The sequence below is a fragment of the Salmo salar genome, chromosome ssa20, assembly GCF_905237065.1.
Source record: "Salmo salar chromosome ssa20, Ssal_v3.1, whole genome shotgun sequence".
NCBI lineage: Eukaryota > Metazoa > Chordata > Actinopteri > Salmoniformes > Salmonidae > Salmo > Salmo salar.
Genome location: NC_059461.1, coordinates 81,873,418 through 81,895,071, shown reverse-complemented (window position 1 = coordinate 81,895,071; position 21,654 = coordinate 81,873,418). Strand labels below are relative to the sequence as shown.

Here is a 21,654-nt window from a genome sequence, read left to right as displayed (position 1 = left end):
TAACAGTATGCCAGTGGAAGGGAGGACAGTAACAGTATGCCAGTTGAAGGGAGGACAGTACCAGTATACCAGTGGAAGGGAGGACAGTGACAGTATGCCAGTGGAAGGGAGGACAGTACCAGTATACCAGTGGAAGGGAGGACAGTAACAGTATACCAGTGGAAGGGAGGACAGTAACAGTATACCAGTGGAAGGGAGGACAGTACCAGTATACCAGTGGAAGGGAGGACAGTAACAGTATGCCAGTGGAAGGGAGGACAGTAACAGTATACCAGTGGAAGGGAGGACAGTAACAGTATGCCAGTGAAAGGGAGGACAGTACCAGTATGCCAGTGGAAGGGAGGACAGTAACAGTATGTCAGTGGAAGGGAGGACAGTACCAGTATACCAGTGGAAGGGAGGACAGTAACAGTATGCCAGTGGAAGGGAGGACAGTACCAGTATGCCAGTGGAAGGGAGGACAGTAACAGTATGCCAGTGGAAGGGAGGAATGTAACAGTATACCAGTGGAAGGGAGGACAGTAACAGTATGCCAGTGGAAGGGAGGACAGTAACAGTATGCCAGTGGAAGGGAGGACAGTACCAGTATGCCAGTGGAAGGGAGGACAGTAACAGTATACCAGTGGAAGGGAGGACAGTAACAGTATGCCAGTGGAAGGGAGGACAGTAACAGTATGCCAGTGGAAGGGAGGACAGTACCAGTATACCAGTGGAAGGGAGGACAGTAACAGTATGCCAGTGGAAGGGAGGACAGTACCAGTATACCAGTGGAAGGGAGGACAGTACCAGTATACCAGTGGAAGGGAGGACAGTACCAGTATGCCAGTGGAAGGGAGGACTGTAACAGTATACCAGCGGAAGGGAGGACAGTAACAGTATGCCAGTGGAAGGGAGGACAGTACCAGTATACCAGTGGAAGGGAGGACAGTACCAGTATGCCAGTGGAAGGGAGGACAGTAACAGTATACCAGTGGAAGGGAGGACAGTACCAGTATACCAGTGGAAGGGAGGACAGTACCAGTATGCCAGTGGAAGGGAGGACAGTGACAGTATGCCAGTGGAAGGGAGGACAGTACCAGTATACCAGTGGAAGGGAGGACAGTAACAGTATGCCAGTGGAAGGGAGGACTGTAACAGTATACCAGTGGAAGGGAGGACAGTAACAGTATGCCAGTGGAAGGGAGGACAGTAACAGTATACCAGTGGAAGGGAGGACAGTAACAGTATACCAGTGGAAGGGAGGACAGTAACAGTATACCAGTGGAAGGGAGGACAGTAACAGTATACCAGTGGAAGGGAGGACAGTACCAGTATACCAGTGGAAGGGAGGACAGTAACAGTATGCCAGTGGAAGGGAGGACAGTAACAGTATGCCAGTGGAAGGGAGGACAGTACCAGTGTGCCAGTGGAAGGGAGGAATGTAACAGTATGCCAGTGGAAGGGAGGACAGTAACAGTATGCCAGTGGAAGGGAGGACAGTACCAGTATGCCAGTGGAAGGGAGGACAGTGACAGTATGCCAGTGGAAGGGAGGACAGTACCAGTATACCAGTGGAAGGGAGGACAGTAACAGTATGCCAGTGGAAGGGAGAACAGTACCAGTATACCAGTGGAAGGGAGGACATTAACAGTATGCCAGTGGAAGGGAGGACAGTAACAGTATACCAGTAGAAGGGAGGACAGTACCAGTATGCCAGTGGAAGGGAGGACAGTAACAGTATGCCAGTGGAAGGGATGACAGTACCAGTATGCCAGTGGAAGGGAGGACAGTACCAGTATGCCAGTGGAAGGGAGGACAGTACCAGTATGCCAGTGGAAGGGAGGAAAGTAACAGTATGCCAGTGGAAGGGAGGACAGTAACAGTATGCCAGTGGAAGGGAGGACAGTACCAGTATACCAGTGGAAGGGAGGACAGTAACAGTATTCCAGTGGAAGGGAGGACTGTAACAGTATACCAGTGGAAGGGAGGACAGTAACAGTATGCCAGTGGAAGGGAGGACAGTAACAGTATACCAGTGGAAGGGAGGACAGTAACAGTATACCAGTGGAAGGGAGGACAGTAACAGTATACCAGTGGAAGGGAGGACAGTAACAGTATGCCAGTGGAAGGGAGGACAGTAACAGTATACCAGTGGAAGGGAGGACAGTACCAGTATACCAGTGGAAGGGAGGACAGTACCAGTATACCAGTGGAAGGGAGGACAGTAACAGTATGCCAGTGGAAGGGAGGACAGTAACAGTATACCAGTGGAAGGGAGGACAGTACCAGTATGCCAGTGGAAGGGAGGACAGTACCAGTATACCAGTGGAAGGGAGGACAGTACCAGTATACCAGTGGAAGGGAGGACAGTACGAGTATACCAGTGGAAGGGAGGACAGTAACAGTATGCCAGTGGAAGGTAGGACAGTACCAGTATGCCTGGGGAAGGGAGGACAGTACCAGTATACCAGTGGAAGGGAGGACAGTACCAGTATACCAGTGGAAGGGAGGACAGTAACAGTATGCCAGTGGAAGGGAGGACAGGAACAGTATGCCAGTGGAAGGGAGGACAGTAACAGTATACCAGTGGAAGGGAGGACAGTAACAGTATACCAGTGGAAGGGAGGACAGTAACAGTATGCCAGTGGAAGGGAGGACAGTAACAGTATGCCAGTGGAAGGGAGGACAGTACCAGTATACCAGTGGAAGGGAGGACAGTAACAGTATGCCAGTGGAAGGGAGGACAGTAACAGTATGCCAGTGGAAGGGAGACCAGTAACAGTATGCCAGTGGAAGGGAGGACAGTGCCAGTATACCAGTGGAAGGGAGGACAGTAACAGTATGCCAGTGGAAGGGAGGACAGTACCAGTATGCCAGTGGAAGGGAGGACAGTAACAGTATGCCAGTGGAAGGGAGGACAGTACCAGTATACCAGTGGAAGGGAGGACAGTACCAGTATACCAGTGGAAGGGAGGACAGTACCAGTATACCAGTGGATGGGAGGACAGTAACAGTATGCCAGTGGAAGGGAGGACAGTAATAGTATACCAGTGGAAGGGAGGACAGTAACAGTATACCAGTGGAAGGGAGGACAGTAACAGTATGCCAGTGGAAGGGAGGACAGTACCAGTATACCAGTGGAAGGGAGGGCAGTAACAGTATGCCAGTGGAAGGGAGGACAGTAACAGTATACCAGTGGAATGGAGGACAGTAACAATATGCCAGTGGAAGGGAGGACAGTACCAGTATACCAGTGGAATGGAGGACAGTACCAGTATACCAGTGGAAGGGAGGACAGTACCAGTATACCAGTGGAAGGGAGGACAGTAACAGTATGCCAGTGGGAGGACAGTACCAGTATACCAGTGGAAGGGAGGACAGTAACAGTATGCCAGTGGAAGGGAGGACAGTAACAGTATACCAGTGGAAGGGAGGACAGTACCAGTATACCAGTGGAAGGGAGGACAGTAACAGTATACCAGTGGAAGGGAGGACAGTAACAGTATACCAGTGGAAGGGAGAGAAGTACCAGTATACCAGTGGAAGGGATGACAGTAACAGTATGCCAGTGGAAGGGAGGACAGTAACAGTATGCCAGTGGAAGGGAGGACAGTACCAGTATACCAGTGGAAGGGAGGACAGTAACAGTATGTCAGTGGAAGGGAGGACAGTACCAGTATACCAGTGGAAGGTAGGACAGTAACAGTATGCCAGTGGAAGGGAGGACAGTACCAGTATACCAGTGGAAGGGAGGACAGTAACAGTATACCAGTGGAAGGGAGGACAGTACCAGTATACCAGTGGATGGGATGACAGTAACAGTATGCCAGTGGAAGTGAGGACAGTACCAGTATACCAGTGGAACGGAGGACAGTAACAGTATGCCAGTGGAAGGGAGGACAGTAACAGTATACCAGTGGAAGGGAGGACAGTAATAGTATACCAGTGGAAGGGAGGACAGTAACAGTATACCAGTGGAAGGGAGGACAGTACCAGGTGACACTATGAGCTGTATGCCAGTGGAAGGGAGGACAGTACCAGTATACCAGTGGAAGGGAGGACAGTACCAGTATGCCAGTGGAAGGGAGGACTGTAACAGTATACCAGTGGAAGGGAGAACAGTACCAGTATACCAGTGGAAGGGAGGACAGTAACAGTATGCTAGTGGAAGGGAGGACAGTAACAGTATACCAGTGGAAGGGAGGACAGTACCAGTATACCAGTGGAAGGGAGGACAGTACCAGTATACCAGTGGAAGGGAGGACAGTAACAGTATGCCAGTGGAAGGGAGGACAGTACCAGTATACCAGTGGAAGGGAGGACAGTACCAGTATGCCAGTGGAAGGGAGGACAGTACCAGTATACCATTGGAAGGGAGGACAGTACCAGTATACCAGTGGAAGGGAGGACAGTACCAGTATACCAGTGGAAGGGAGGGCAGTAACAGTATGCCAGTGGAAGGGAGGACAGTACCAGTATGCCAGTGGAAGGGAGGACAGTAATAGTATGCCAGTGGAAGGGAGGACAGTACCAGTATACCAGTGGAAGGGAGGACAGTAACAGTATGCCAGTGGAAGGGAGGACAGTACCAGTATACCAGTGGAAGGGAGGACAGTAACAGTATGCCAGTGGAAGGGAGGACAGTAACAGTATACCAGTGGAAGGGAGGACAGTAACAATATGCCAGTGGAAGGGAGGACAGTACCAGTATACCAGTGGAATGGAGGACAGTACCAGTATACCAGTGGAAGGGATGGCAGTAACAGTATGCCAGTGGAAGGGAGATCAGTAACAGTATACCAGTGGAAGGGAGGACAGTACCAGTATACCAGTGGAAGGGAGGACAGTAACAGTATACCAGTGGAAGGGAGGACAGTACCAGTATGCCAGTGGAAGGGAGGACAGTACCAGTATACCAGTGGAAGGGAGGACAGTACCAGTATACCAGTGGAAGGGAGGACAGTAACAGTATGCCAGTGGGAGAACAGTACCAGTATACCAGTGGAAGGGAGGACAGTAACAGTATGCCAGTGGAAGGGAGATCAGTAACAGTATACCAGTGGAAGGGAGGACAGTACCAGTATACCAGTGGAAGGGAGGACAGTAACAGTATACCAGTGGAAGGGAGGACAGTAACAGTATGCCAGTGGAAGGGAGGACAGTACCAGTATACCAGTGGAAGGGAGGACAGTAACAGTATGCCAGTGGAAGGGAGGACAGTACCAGTATACCAGTGGAAAGGAGGACAGTAACAGTATGCCAGTGGAAGGGATGACAGTACCAGTATACCAGTGGAAGGGAGGACAGTAACAGTATGCCAGTGCAAGGGAGGACAGTAACAGTATACCAGTGGAAGGGAGGACAGTACCAGTATACCAGTGGAAGGGAGAGAAGTACCAGTATACCAGTGGAAGGGAGGACAGTACCAGTATGCCAGTGGAAGGGAGGAAAGTAACAGTATGCCAGTGGAAGGGAGGTCAGTAACAGTATGCCAGTGGAAGGGAGGACAGTACCAGTATGCCAGTGGAAGGGAGGAAAGTAACAGTATGCCAGTGGAAGGGAGGACAGTACCAGTATGCCAGTGGAAGGGAGGACAGTACCAGTATGCCAGTGGAAGGGAGGAAAGTAACAGTATGCCAGTGGAAGGGAGGTCAGTAACAGTATGCCAGTGAAAGGGAGGACAGTACCAGTATACCAGTGGAAGGAGGACAGTACCAGTATACCAGTGGAAGGGAGGACAGTACCAGTATGCCAGTGGAAGGGAGGACTGTAACAGTATACAAGTGTAAGGGAGGACAGTAACAGTATGCCAGTGGAAGGGAGGACAGTAACAGTATACCACTGGATGGGAGGACAGTACCAGTATACCAGTGGAAGGGAGGACAGTAACAGTATGCCAGTGGAAGGGAGGACAGTAACAGTATACCAGTGGAAGGGAGGACAGTAACAGTATACCAGTGGAAGGGAGGACAGTACCAGTATGCCAGTGGAAGGAAGGACAGTAACAGTATGCCAGTGGAAGGGAGGACAGTAACAGTATGCCAGTTGAAGGGAGGACAGTACCAGTGTGCCAGTGGAAGGGAGGACAGTAACAGTATGCCAGTGGAAGGGAGGTCAGTAACAGTATGCCCATGGAAGGAGGACAGTACCAGGTGACACTATGAGCTGTATACCAGTGGAAGGGAGGACAGTACCAGGTGACACTATGAGCTGTATGCCTGTGGAAGGGAGGACAGTACCAGTATACCAGTGGAAGGGAGGACAGTAACAGTATGCCAGTGGAAGGGAGGACAGTAACAGTATACCAGTGGAAGGGAGGACAGTACCAGTATACCAGTGGAAGGGAGGACAGTAACAGTATTCCAGTGGAAGGGAGGACAGTAACAGTATGCCAGTGGAAGGGAGGACAGTACCAGTATGCCAGTGGAAGGGAGGACAGTACCAGTATACCAGTGGAAGGGAGGACAGTACCAGTATACCAGTGGAAGGGAGGACAGTACCAGTATACCAGTGGAAGGGATGGCAGTAACAGTATGCCAGTGGAAGGGAGGACAGTACCAGTATGCCAGTGGAAGGGAGGACAGTACCAGTATACCAGTGGAAGGGAGGACAGTAACAGTATGCCAGTGGAAGGGAGGACAGTACCAGTATACCAGTGGAAGGGAGGACAGTAACAGTATGCCAGTGGAAGGGAGGACAGTACCAGTATACCAGTGGAAGGGAGGACAGTAACAGTATGCCAGTGGAAGGCAGGACAGTACCAGTATACCAGTGGAAGGGAGGACAGTACCAGTATACCAGTGGAATGGAGGACAGTACCAGTATACCAGTGGAAGGGATGGCAGTAACAGTATGCCAGTGGAAGGGAGGACAGTACCAGTATGCCAGTGGAGGGGAGGACAGTACCAGTATACCAGTGGAAGGGAGGACAGTAACAGTATGCCAGTGGAAGGGAGGACAGTACCAGTATACCAGTGGAATGGAGGACAGTAACAGTATGCCAGTGGAAGGGATGCCAGTACCAGTATACCAGTGGAAGGGAGGACAGTAACAGTATGTCAGTGGAAGGGAGGACAGTACCAGTATACCAGTGGAAGGGAGGACAGTAACAGTATGCCAGTGGAAGGGAGGACAGTACCAGTATACCAGTGGAAGGGAGGACAGTACCAGTATACCAGTGGAAGGGAGGACAGTAACAGTATGCCAGTGGAAGGGATGCCAGTACCAGTATACCAGTGGAAGGGAGGACAGTAACAGTATGTCAGTGGAAGGGAGGACAGTACCAGTATACCAGTGGAAGGGAGGACAGTAACAGTATGCCAGTGGAAGGGAGGACAGTACCAGTATACCAGTGGAAGGGAGGACAGTAACAGTATACCAGTGGAAGGGAGGACAGTAACAGTATACCAGTGGAACGGAGGACAGTAACAGTATGCCAGTGGAAGGGAGGACAGTAACAGTATGCCAGTGGAAGGGAGGACAGTAACAGTATACCAGTGGAAGGGAGGACAGTAACAGTATACCAGTGGAAGGAGGACAGTACCAGTATGCCAGTGGAAGGAGGACAGTACCAGTATACCATTGGAAGGGAGGACAGTACCAGTATACCAGTGGAAGGGAGGACAGTACCAGTATACCAGTGGAAGGGAGGGCAGTAACAGTATGCCAGTGGAAGGGAGGACAGTACCAGTATGCCAGTGGAAGGGAGGACAGTACCAGTATACCAGTGGAAGGGAGGACAGTAACAGTATGCCAGTGGAAGGGAGGACAGTACCAGTATACCAGTGGAAGAGAGGACAGTAACAGTATGCCAGTGGAAGGGAGGACAGTACCAGTGTACCAGTGGAAGGGAGGACAGTAACAGTATGCCAGTGGAAGGGAGGACAGTACCAGTATACCAGTGGAAGGGAGGACAGTAACAGTATGTCAGTGGAAGGGAGGACAGTACCAGTATACCAGTGGAAGGGAGGACAGTAACAGTATGCCAGTGGAAGGGAGGACAGTAACAGTATGCCAATTGAAGGGAGGACAGTAACAGTATGCCAGTGGAAGGGAGGACAGTAACAGTATGCCAGTGGAAGGGAGGACAGTAACAGTATGCCAGTGGAAGGGAGGACAGTACCAGTATACCAGTGGAAGGGAGGACAGTACCAGTATACCAGTGGAAGGGAGGACAGTACCAGTATACCAGTGGAAGGAGGACAGTAACAGTATGCCAGTGGAAGGAGGACAGTAACAGTATACCAGTGGAAGGAGGACAGTACCAGTATACCAGTGGAAGGAGGACAGTAACAGTATGCCAGTGGAAGGTAGGACAGTACCAGTATACCAGTGGAAGGGAGGACAGTAACAGTATGCCAGTGGAAGGGAGGACAGTACCAGTATACCAGTGGAAGGGAGGACAGTAACAGTATGCCAGTGGAAGGGAGGACAGTACCAGTATACTAGTGCAAGGGAGGACAGTAACAGTATGCCAGTGCAAGGGAGGACAGTAACAGTATACCAGTGGAAGGGAGGACAGTACCAGTATACCAGTGGAAGGGAGAGAAGTACCAGTATACCAGTTGAAGGGATGACAGTAACAGTATGCCAGTGGAAGGGAGGACAGTAACAGTATGCCAGTGGAAGGGAGGACAGTAACAGTATGCCAGTGGAAGGGAGGACAGTAACAGTATGCCAGTGGAAGGGAGGACAGTGCCAGTATACCAGTGGAAGGAAGGACAGTAACAGTTTGCTAGTGGAAGGGAGGACAGTAACAGTATGCCAGTGGAAGGGAGGACAGCACCAGTATGCCAGTGGAAGGGAGGACAGTACCAGTATACCAGTGGAAGGGAGGACAGTACCAGTATACCAGTGGAAGGGAGGACAGTACCAGTATACCAGTGGAAGGGAGGACAGTACCAGTATGCCAGTGGAAGGGAGGACAGTACCAGTATACCAGTGGAAGGGAGGACAGTAACAGTATGCCAGTGGAAGGGAGGACAGTACCAGTATACTAGTGCAAGGGAGGACAGTAACAGTATGCCAGTGCAAGGGAGGACAGTAACAGTATACCAGTGGAAGGGAGGACAGTACCAGTATACCAGTTGAAGGGAGGACAGTAACAGTTTGCTAGTGGAAGGGAGGACAGTAACAGTATGCCAGTGGAAGGGAGGACAGTAACAGTATGCCAGTGGAAGGGAGTACAGTAACAGTATACCAGTGGAAGGGAGGACAGTAACAGTATACCAGTGGAAGGAAGGACAGTAACAGTTTGCTAGTGGAAGGGAGGACAGTAACAGTATGCCAGTGGAAGGGAGGACAGTACCAGTATGCCAGTGGAAGGGAGGACAGTACCAGTATACCAGTGGAAGGGAGGACAGTAACAGTATGCCAGTGGAAGGGAGGACAGTACCAGTATACCAGTGGAAGGGAGGACAGTAACAGTATGCCAGTGGAAGGGAGGACAGTAACAGTATGCCAGTGGAAGGGAGGACAGTACCAGTATACCAGTGGAAGGGAGGACAGTAACAGTATGCCAGTGGAAGGCAGGACAGTACCAGTATACCAGTGGAAGGGAGGACAGTACCAGTATACCAGTGGAATGGAGGACAGTACCAGTATACCAGTGGAAGGGATGGCAGTAACAGTATGCCAGTGGAAGGGAGGACAGTACCAGTATGCCAGTGGAAGGGAGGACAGTAGCAGTATACCAGTGGAAGGGAGGACAGTACCAGGTGACACTATGAGCTGTATGCCAGTGGAAGGGAGGACAGTACCAGTATACCAGTGGAAGGGAGGACAGTAACAGTATGCCAGTGGAAGGGAGGACAGTACCAGTATACCAGTGGAAGGGAGGACAGTACCAGTATGCCAGTGGAAGGGAGGACAGTACCAGTATACCATTGGAAGGGAGGACAGTACCAGTATACCAGTGGAAGGGAGGACAGTACCAGTATACCAGTGGAAGGGAGGGCAGTAACAGTATGCCAGTGGAAGGGAGGACAGTACCAGTATGCCAGTGGAAGGGAGGACAGTACCAGTATACCAGTGGAAGGGAGGACAGTAACAGTATGCCAGTGGAAGGGAGGACAGTACCAGTATACCAGTGGAAGAGAGGACAGCAACAGTATGCCAGTGGAAGGGAGGACAGTACCAGTGTACCAGTGGAAGGGAGGACAGTAACAGTATGCCAGTGGAAGGGAGGACAGTACCAGTATACCAGTGGAAGGGAGGACAGTAACAGTATGCCAGTGGAAGGGAGGACAGTACCAGTATACTAGTGCAAGGGAGGACAGTAACAGTATGCCAGTGCAAGGGAGGACAGTAACAGTATACCAGTGGAAGGGAGGACAGTACCAGTATACCAGTGGAAGGAGAGACAGCACCAGTATACCAGTTGAAGGGATGACAGTAACAGTATGCCAGTGGAAGGAGGACAGTAACAGTATGCCAGTGGAAGGAGGACAGTAACAGTATGCCAGTGGAAGGAGGACAGTAACAGTATGCCAGTGGAAGGAGGACAGTACCAGTATACCAGTGGAAGGAAGGACAGTAACAGTTTGCTAGTGGAAGGGAGGACAGTAACAGTATGCCAGTGGAAGGGATGACAGTAACAGTATGCCAGTGGAAGGGAGGACAGTAACAGTATGCCAGTGGAAGGGAGGACAGTAACAGTATGCCAGTGGAAGGGAGGACAGTACCAGTATACCAGTGGAAGGGAGGACAGTACCAGTATACCAGTGGAAGGAGGACAGTACCAGTATACCAGTGGAAGGGAGGACAGTAACAGTATGCCAGTGGAAGGGAGGACAGTACCAGTATACCAGTGGAAGGGAGGACAGTACCAGTATACCAGTGGAATGGAGGACAGTAACAGTATGCCAGTGGAAGGGATGCCAGTACCAGTATACCAGTGGAAGGGAGGACAGTAACAGTATGTCAGTGGAAGGGAGGACAGTACCAGTATACCAGTGGAAGGAGGACAGTAACAGTATGCCAGTGGAAGGGAGGACAGTACCAGTATACCAGTGGAAGGGAGGACAGTAACAGTATGCCAGTGGAAGGGAGGACAGTACCAGTATACCAGTGGAACGGAGGACAGTAACAGTATGCCAGTGGAAGGGAGGACAGTAACAGTATACCAGTGGAAGGGAGGACAGTAACAGTATACCAGTGGAAGGGAGGACAGTACAACATTGTATGCCAGTGGAAGGGAGGACAGTACCAGTATACCAGTGGAAGGGAGGACAGTAACAGTATGCCAGTGGAAGGGAGGACAGTACCAGTATACCAGTGGAAGGGAGAACAGTACCAGTATACCAGTGGAAGGGAGGACAGTAACAGTATGCCAGTGGAAGGGAGGACAGTAACAGTATACCAGTGGAAGGGAGGACAGTACCAGTATACCAGTGGAAGGGAGGACAGTACCAGTATACCAGTGGAAGGGAGGACAGTAACAGTATGCCAGTGGAAGGGAGGACAGTACCAGTATACCAGTGGAAGGGAGGACAGTACCAGTATGCCAGTGGAAGGGAGGACAGTACCAGTATACCATTGGAAGGGAGGACAGTACCAGTATACCAGTGGAAGGGAGGACAGTACCAGTATACCAGTGGAAGGGAGGGCAGTAACAGTATGCCAGTGGAAGGGAGGACAGTACCAGTATGCCAGTGGAAGGGAGGACAGTACCAGTATACCAGTGGAAGGGAGGACAGTAACAGTATGCCAGTGGAAGGGAGGACAGTACCAGTATACCAGTGGAAGAGAGGACAGTAACAGTATGCCAGTGGAAGGGAGGACAGTACCAGTATGCCAGTGGAAGGGAGGACTGTAACAGTATACAAGTGTAAGGGAGGACAGTAACAGTATACCAGTGGAAGGGAGGACAGTAACAGTATGTCAGTGGAAGGGAGGACAGTACCAGTATACCAGTGGAAGGGAGGACAGTAACAGTATGCCAGTGGAAGGGAGGACAGTAACAGTATACCAGTGGAAGGGAGGACAGTAACAGTATACCAGTGGAAGGGAGGACAGTACCAGTATGCCAGTGGAAGGGAGGACAGTACCAGTATACCAGTGGAAGGAGGACAGTAACAGTATACCAGTGGAAGGAGGACAGTAACAGTATGCCCGTGGAAGGAGGACAGTACCAGGTGACACTATGAGCTGTATACCAGTGGAAGGGAGGACAGTCCAGGTGACACTATGAGCTGTATGCCTGTGGAAGGAGGACAGTACCAGTATACCAGTGGAAGGGAGGACAGTAACAGTATGCCAGTGGAAGGGAGGACAGTACCAGTATGCCAGTGGAAGGGAGGACTGTAACAGTATACCAGTGGAAGGAGGACAGTACCAGTATACCAGTGGAAGGGAGGACAGTAACAGTATGCCAGTGGAAGGAGGACAGTAACAGTATGCCAGTGGAAGGAGGACAGTAACAGTATACCAGTGGAAGGGAGGACAGTACCAGTATACCAGTGGAAGGGAGGACAGTAACAGTATACCAGTGGAAGGGAGGACAGTAACAGTATGCCAGTGGAAGGGAGGACAGTACCAGTATACCAGTGGAAGGGAGGACAGTAACAGTATGCCAGTGGAAGGGAGGACAGTACCAGTATACCAGTGGAAGGAGGACAGTAACAGTATACCAGTGGAAGGGAGGACAGTAACAGTATGCCAGTGGAAAGGAGGACAGTACCAGTATGCCAGTGGAAGGGAGGACAGTACCAGTATACCAGTGGAAGGGAGGACAGTACCAGTATACCAGTGGAAGGGAGGACAGTACCAGTATACCAGTGGAAGGGAGGACAGTACCAGTATACCAGTGGAAGGGAGGACAGTAACAGTATGCCAGTGGAAGGAGGACAGTACCAGTATGCCAGTGGAAGGAGGACAGTACCAGTATACCAGTGGAAGGGAGGACAGTAACAGTATGCCAGTGGAAGGAGGACAGTACCAGTATACCAGTGGAAGGGAGGACAGTAACAGTATGCCAGTGGAAGGGAGGACAGTACCAGTATACCAGTGGAAGGGAGGACAGTAACAGTATGCCAGTGGAAGGCAGGACAGTACCAGTATACCAGTGGAAGGAGGACAGTAACAGTATGCCAGTGGAAGGGAGGACAGTACCAGTATACCAGTGGAAGGGAGGACAGTAACAGTATGCCAGTGGAAGGGAGGACAGTAACAGTATGCCAGTGGAAGGGAGGACAGTACCAGTATACCAGTGGAAGGAGGACAGTAACAGTATGCCAGTGGAAGGGAGGACAGTACCAGTATACCAGTGGAAGGGAGGACAGTAACAGTATGCCAGTGGAAGGAGGACAGTACCAGTATGCCAGTGGAAGGAGGACAGTACCAGTATACCAGTGGAAGGAGGACAGTAACAGTATGCCAGTGGAAGGAGGACAGTACCAGTATACCAGTGGAAGGGAGGACAGTAACAGTATGCCAGTGGAAGGGAGGACAGTACCAGTATACCAGTGGAAGGGAGGACAGTAACAGTATGCCAGTGGAAGGGAGGACAGTACCAGTATACCAGTGGAAGGGAGGACAGTACCAGTATACCAGTGGAAGGGAGGACAGTAACAGTATACCAGTGGAAGGATGACAGTACCAGTATACCAGTGGAAGGGAGGACAGTAACAGTATGCCAGTGGAAGGGAGGACAGTACCAGTATACCAGTGGAAGGGAGGACAGTAACAGTATGCCAGTGGAAGGTAGGACAGTACCAGTATACCAGTGGAAGGGAGGACAGTAACAGTATGCCAGTGGAAGGGAGGACAGTACCAGTATACCAGTGGAAGGGAGGACAGTAACAGTATGCCAGTGGAAGGGAGGACAGTAACAGTATGCCAGTGGAAGGGAGGACAGTAACAGTATACCAGTGGAAGGGAGGACAGTAACAGTATACCAGTGGAAGGGAGGACAGTACCAGTATACCAGTGGAAGGGAGGACAGTACCAGTATACCAGTGGAAGGGAGGACAGTACCAGTATACCAGTGGAAGGAGGACAGTAACAGTATGCCAGTGGAAGGAGGACAGTAACAGTATGCCAGTGGAAGGAGGACAGTACCAGTATACCAGTGGAAGGGAGGACAGTAACAGTATGCCAGTGGAAGGGAGGACAGTACCAGTATACCAGTGGAAGGGAGGACAGTAACAGTATACCAGTGGAAGGAGGACAGTACCAGTATACCAGTGGAAGGAGGACAGTAACAGTATGCCAGTGGAAGGAGGACAGTACCAGTATACCAGTGGAAGGGAGGACAGTAACAGTATGCCAGTGGAAGGGAGGACAGTACCAGTATACCAGTGGAAGGGAGGACAGTAACAGTATGCCAGTGGAAGGGAGGACAGTAACAGTATGCCAATTGAAGGGAGGACAGTAACAGTATGCCAGTGGAAGGGAGGACAGTAACAGTATGCCAGTGGAAGGGAGGACAGTAACAGTATACCAGTGGAAGGAGGACAGTACCAGTATACCAGTGGAAGGAGGACAGTACCAGTATACCAGTGGAAGGAGGACAGTAACAGTATGCCAGTGGAAGGGAGGACAGTAACAGTATGCCAGTGGAAGGAGGACAGTACCAGTATACCAGTGGAAGGGAGGACAGTAACAGTATGCCAGTGGAAGGGAGGACAGTAACAGTATACCAGTGGAAGGGAGGACAGTAACAGTATGCCAGTGGAAGGGAGGACAGTACCAGTATACCAGTGGAAGGAGGACAGTACCAGTATACCAGTGGAAGGAGGACAGTAACAGTATACCAGTGGAAGGGAGGACAGTACCAGTATACCAGTGGAAGGGAGGACAGTAACAGTATACCAGTGGAAGGAGGACAGTAACAGTATGCCAGTGGAAGGAGGACAGTAACAGTATACCAGTGGAAGGAGGACAGTAACAGTATACCAGTGGAAGGGAGGACAGTAACAGTATACCAGTGGAAGGGAGGACAGTAACAGTATGCCAGTGGAAGGAGGACAGTACCAGTATACCAGTGGAAGGAGGACAGTAACAGTATACCAGTGGAAGGAGAGGACAGTAACAGTATACCAGTGGAAGGAGGACAGTAACAGTATACCAGTGGAAGGAGGACAGTAACAGTATACCAGTGGAAGGAGGACAGTAACAGTATGCCAGTGGAAGGAGGACAGTAACAGTATACCAGTGGAAGGAGGACAGTAACAGTATACCAGTGGAAGGAGGACAGTACCAGTATACCAGTGGAAGGAGGACAGTAACAGTACGCCAGTGGAAGGAGGACAGTAACAGTATACCAGTGGAAGGGAGGACAGTAACAGTATGCCAGTGGAAGGAGGACAGTACCAGTATACCAGTGGAAGGAGGACAGTAACAGTATGCCAGTGGAAGGGAGGACAGTACCAGTATACCAGTGGAAGGGAGGACAGTAACAGTATGCCAGTGGAAGGAGGACAGTAACAGTATACCAGTGGAAGGGAGGACAGTACCAGTATACCAGTGGAAGGAGGACAGTAACAGTATGCCAGTGGAAGGAGGACAGTAACAGTATACCAGTGGAAGGGAGGACAGTAACAGTATACCAGTGGAAGGGAGGACAGTACCAGTATACCAGTGGAAGGAGGACAGTAACAGTATGCCAGTGGAAGGGAGGACAGTACCAGTATACCAGTGGAAGGGAGGACAGTAACAGTATGCCAGTGGAAGGGAGGACAGTACCAGTATACCAGTGGAAGGGAGGACAGTAACAGTATGCCAGTGGAAGGAGGACAGTACCAGTATACCAGTGGAAGGGAGGACAGTAACAGTATGCCAGTGGAAGGAGGACAGTAACAGTATACCAGTGGAAGGGAGGACAGTACCAGTATACCAGTGGAAGGGAGGACAGTAACAGTATGCCAGTGGAAGGAGGACAGTACCAGTATACCAGTGGAAGGGAGGACAGTAACAGTATGCCAGTGGAAGGAGGACAGTACCAGTATACCAGTGGAAGGGAGGACAGTAACAGTATGCCAGTGGAAGGAGGACAGTACCAGTATACCAGTGGAAGGGAGGACAGTAACAGTATGCCAGTGGAAGGGAGGACAGTAACAGTATACCAGTGGAAGGAGGACAGTACCAGTATACCAGTGGAAGGAGGACAGTAACAGTATGCCAGTGGAAGGAGGACAGTAACAGTATACCAGTGGAAGGAGGACAGTAACAGTATGCCAGTGGAAGGAGGACAGTACCAGTATACCAGTGGAAGGGAGGACAGTAACAGTATGCCAGTGGAAGGAGGACAGTAACAGTATACCAGTGGAAGGAGGACAGTAACAGTATGCCAGTGGAAGGGAGGACAGTACCAGTATACCAGTGGAAGGAGGACAGTAACAGTATGCCAGTGGAAGGAGGACAGTAACAGTATACCAGTGGAAGGGAGGACAGTAACAGTATACCAGTGGAAGGGAGGACAGTAACAGTATGCCAGTGGAAGGGAGGACAGTACCAGTATACCAGTGGAAGGGAGGACAGTAACAGTATGCCAGTGGAAGGAGGACAGTACCAGTATACCAGTGGAAGGAGGACAGTAACAGTATACCAGTGGAAGGGAGGACAGTACCAGTATACCAGTGGAAGGAGGACAGTAACAGTATGCCAGTGGAAGGAGGACAGTAACAGTATACCAGTGGAAGGAGGACAGTAACAGTATACCAGTGGAAGGAGGACAGTAACAGTATGCCAGTGGAAGGAGGACAGTACCAGTATACCAGTGGAAGGGAGGACAGTAACAGTATGCCAGTGGAAGGGAGGACAGTACCAGTATACCAGTGGAAGGGAGGACAGTAACAGTATGCCAGTGGAAGGAGGACAGTACCAGTATACCAGTGGAAGGAGGACAGTAACAGTATGCCAGTGGAAGGGAGGACAGTACCAGTATACCAGTGGAAGGAGGACAGTAACAGTATGCCAGTGGAAGGAGGACAGTACCAGTATACCAGTGGAAGGAGGACAGTAACAGTATACCAGTGGAAGGGAGGACAGTAACAGTATGCCAGTGGAAGGGAGGACAGTACCAGTATACCAGTGGAAGGGAGGACAGTAACAGTATGCCAGTGGAAGGGAGGACAGTACCAGTATACCAGTGGAAGGGAGGACAGTAACAGTATGCCAGTGGAAGGAGGACAGTACCAGTATACCAGTGGAAGGGAGGACAGTAACAGTATGCCAGTGGAAGGAGGACAGTACCAGTATACCAGTGGAAGGGAGGACAGCAACAGTATGCCAGTGGAAGGGAGGACAGTAACAGTATACCAGTGGAAGGGAGGACAGTAACAGTATACCAGTGGAAGGAGGACAGTACCAGTATACCAGTGGAAGGGAGGACAGTAACAGTATGCCAGTGGAAGGAGGACAGTACCAGTATACCAGTGGAAGGGAGGACAGCAACAGTATGCCAGTGGAAGGGAGGACAGTAACAGTATACCAGTGGAAGGGAGGACAGTAACAGTATACCAGTGGAAGGGAGGACAGTAACAGTATACCAGTGGAAGGAGGACAGTAACAGTATACCAGTGGAAGGAGGACAGTAACAGTATACCAGTGGAAGGAGGACAGTAACAGTATACCAGTGGAAGGAGGACAGTACCAGTATACCAGTGGAAGGGAGGACAGTAACAGTATGCCAGTGGAAGGAGGACAGTACCAGTATACCAGTGGAAGGGAGGACAGTAACAGTATGCCAGTGGAAGGGAGGACAGTACCAGTATACCAGTGGAAGGAGGACAGTAACAGTATGCCAGTGGAAGGAGGACAGTACCAGTATACCAGTGGAAGGGAGGACAGTAACAGTATGCCAGTGGAAGGAGGACAGTACCAGTATACCAGTGGAAGGAGGACAGTAACAGTATGCCAGTGGAAGGGAGGACAGCAACAGTATACCAGTGGAAGGGAGGACAGCAACAGTATGCCAGTGGAAGGGAGGACAGTACCAGTATACCAGTGGAAGGAGGACAGTAACAGTATGCCAGTGGAAGGAGGACAGTACCAGTATACCAGTGGAAGGGAGGACAGTAACAGTATGCCAGTGGAAGGAGGACAGTACCAGTATACCAGTGGAAGGGAGGACAGTAACAGTATGCCAGTGGAAGGGAGGACAGTAACAGTATACCAGTGGAAGGAGGACAGTAACAGTATACCAGTGGAAGGGAGGACAGTACCAGTATACCAGTGGAAGGAGGACAGTAACAGTATGCCAGTGGAAGGGAGGACAGTACCAGTATACCAGTGGAAGGAGGACAGTAACAGTATACCAGTGGAAGGAGGACAGTACCAGTATACCAGTGGAAGGGAGGACAGTAACAGTATACCAGTGGAAGGGAGGACAGTACCAGTATACCAGTGGAAGGGAGGACAGTAACAGTATACCAGTGGAAGGGAGGACAGTACCAGTATACCAGTGGAAGGGAGGACAGTAACAGTATGCCAGTGGAAGGGAGGACAGTACCAGTATACCAGTGGAAGGGAGGACAGTAACAGTATGCCAGTGGAAGGAGGACAGTACCAGTATACCAGTGGAAGGAGGACAGTAACAGTATGCCAGTGGAAGGAGGACAGTACCAGTATACCAGTGGAAGGAGGACAGCAACAGTATGCCAGTGGAAGGGAGGACAGTACCAGTATACCAGTGGAAGGGAGGACAGTAACAGTATGCCAGTGGAAGGGAGGACAGTACCAGTATACCAGTGGAAGGGAGGACAGTAACAGTATGCCAGTGGAAGGGAGGACAGTAACAGTATACCAGTGGAAGGGAGGACAGTAACAGTATGCCAGTGGAAGGGAGGACAGTAACAGTATGCCAGTGGAAGGGAGGACAGTAACAGTATACCAGTGGAAGGGAGGACAGTAACAGTATGCCAGTGGAAGGGAGGACAGTAACAGTATGCCAGTGGAAGGGAGGACAGTACCAGTATACCAGTGGAAGGGAGGACAGTACCAGTATACCAGTGGAAGGGAGGACAGTAACAGTATGCCAGTGGAAGGTAGGACAGTACCAGTATACCAGTGGAAGGGAGGACAGTAACAGTATGCCAGTGGAAGGAGGACAGTACCAGTATACCAGTGGAAGGGAGGACAGTAACAGTATGCCAGTGGAAGGGAGGACAGTACCAGTATACCAGTGGAAGGAGGACAGTAACAGTATGCCAGTGGAAGGAGGACAGTAACAGTATACCAGTGGAAGGGAGGACAGTACCAGTATACCAGTGGAAGGAGGACAGTAACAGTATACCAGTGGAAGGAGGACAGTAACAGTATGCCAGTGGAAGGGAGGACAGTAACAGTATGCCAGTGGAAGGGAGGACAGTAACAGTATGCCAGTGGAAGGGAGGACAGTACCAGTATACCAGTGGAAGGAGGACAGTAACAGTATGCCAGTGGAAGGAGGACAGTACCAGTATACCAGTGGAAGGGAGGACAGTAACAGTATGCCAGTGGAAGGGAGGACAGTACCAGTATACCAGTGGAAGGGAGGACAGTAACAGTATGCCAGTGGAAGGGAGGACAGTACCAGTATACCAGTGGAAGGGAGGACAGTAACAGTATGCCAGTGGAAGGAGGACAGTAACAGTATACCAGTGGAAGGAGGACAGTACCAGTATACCAGTGGAAGGAGGACAGTAACAGTATGCCAGTGGAAGGGAGGACAGTACCAGTATACCAGTGGAAGGGAGGACAGTAACAGTATACCAGTGGAAGGGAGGACAGTACCAGTATACCAGTGGAAGGAGGACAGTAACAGTATGCCAGTGGAAGGAGGACAGTACCAGTATACCAGTGGAAGGAGGACAGTAACAGTATACCAGTGGAAGGGAGGACAGTAACAGTATGCCAGTGGAAGGAGGACAGTACCAGTATACCAGTGGAAGGGAGGACAGTAACAGTATGCCAGTGGAAGGGAGGACAGTACCAGTATACCAGTGGAAGGGAGGACAGTAACAGTATGCCAGTGGAAGGGAGGACAGTACCAGTATACCAGTGGAAGGGAGGACAGTAACAGTATGCCAGTGGAAGGGAGGACAGTACCAGTATACCAGTGGAAGGGAGGACAGTAACAGTATGCCAGTGGAAGGGAGGACAGTACCAGTATACCAGTGGAAGGGAGGACAGTACCAGTATACCAGTGGAAGGGAGGACAGTAACAGTATGCCAGTGGAAGGGAGGACAGTACCAGTATACCAGTGGAAGGGAGGACAGTAACAGTATGCCAGTGGAAGGGAGGACAGTACCAGTATACCAGTGGAAGGGAGGACAGTAACAGTATGCCAGTGGAAGGAGGACAGTACCAGTATACCAGTGGAAGGAGGACAGTAACAGTATGCCAGTGGAAGGGAGGACAGTACCAGTATACCAGTGGAAGGGAGGACAGTAACAGTATGCCAGTGGAAGGGAGGACAGTAACAGTATACCAGTGGAAGGGAGGACAGTAACAGTATGCCAGTGGAAGGAGGACAGTAACAGTATACCAGTGGAAGGGAGGACAGTACCATAACAGTATGCCAGTGGAAGGGAGGACAGTACCAGTATACCAGTGGAAGGGAGGACAGTAACAGTATGCCAGTGGAAGGGAGGACAGTACCAGTATACCAGTGGAAGGGAGGACAGTAACAGTATGCCAGTGGAAGGAGGACAGTACCAGTATACCAGTGGAAGGGAGGACAGTACCAGTATACCAGTGGAAGGGAGGACAGTACCAGTATACCAGTGGAAGGAGGACAGTAACAGTATGCCAGTGGAAGGAGGACAGTACCAGTATACCAGTGGAAGGGAGGACAGTACCAGTATACCAGTGGAAGGAGGACAGCAACAGTATGCCAGTGGAAGGGAGGACAGTACCAGTATACCAGTGGAAGGAGGACAGCAACAGTATGCCAGTGGAAGGGAGGACAGTACCAGTATACCAGTGGAAGGGAGGACAGTAACAGTATGCCAGTGGAAGGAGGACAGTACCAGTATACCAGTGGAAGGGAGGACAGTAACAGTATGCCAGTGGAAGGAGGACAGTACCAGTATACCAGTGGAAGGAGGACAGTAACAGTATGCCAGTGGAAGGGAGGACAGTAACAGTATACCAGTGGAAGGGAGGACAGTAACAGTATGCCAGTGGAAGGAGGACAGTAACAGTATACCAGTGGAAGGGAGGACAGTAACAGTATACCAGTGGAAGGGAGGACAGTAACAGTATACCAGTGGAAGGAGGACAGTAACAGTATACCAGTGGAAGGAGGACAGTACCAGTATACCAGTGGAAGGAGGACAGTAACAGTATGCCAGTGGAAGGGAGGACAGTAACAGTATGCCAGTGGAAGGAGGACAGTAACAGTATACCAGTGGAAGGAGGACAGTACCAGTATACCAGTGGAAGGGAGGACAGTAACAGTATGCCAGTGGAAGGGAGGACAGTACCAGTATACCAGTGGAAGGAGGACAGTAACAGTATGCCAGTGGAAGGGAGGACAGTAACAGTATACCAGTGGAAGGGAGGACAGTACCAGTATACCAGTGGAAGGAGGACAGTAACAGTATACCAGTGGAAGGGAGGACAGTAACAGTATGCCAGTGGAAGGAGGACAGCAACAGTATACCAGTGGAAGGAGGACAGTAACAGTATGCCAGTGGAAGGAGGACAGTACCAGTATACCAGTGGAAGGAGGACAGTAACAGTTTGCCAGT

General features: G+C 50.7%; 1 protein-coding gene across 3 annotated transcripts in view; it reads left to right on the top strand.

Moving 5' to 3' along the window:
• nox4 (NADPH oxidase 4) overlaps positions 1 to 21,654 on the top strand; it is a 176,093-nt gene that overhangs the window by 9,904 nt on the left and 144,535 nt on the right. The window lies entirely within an intron of this gene.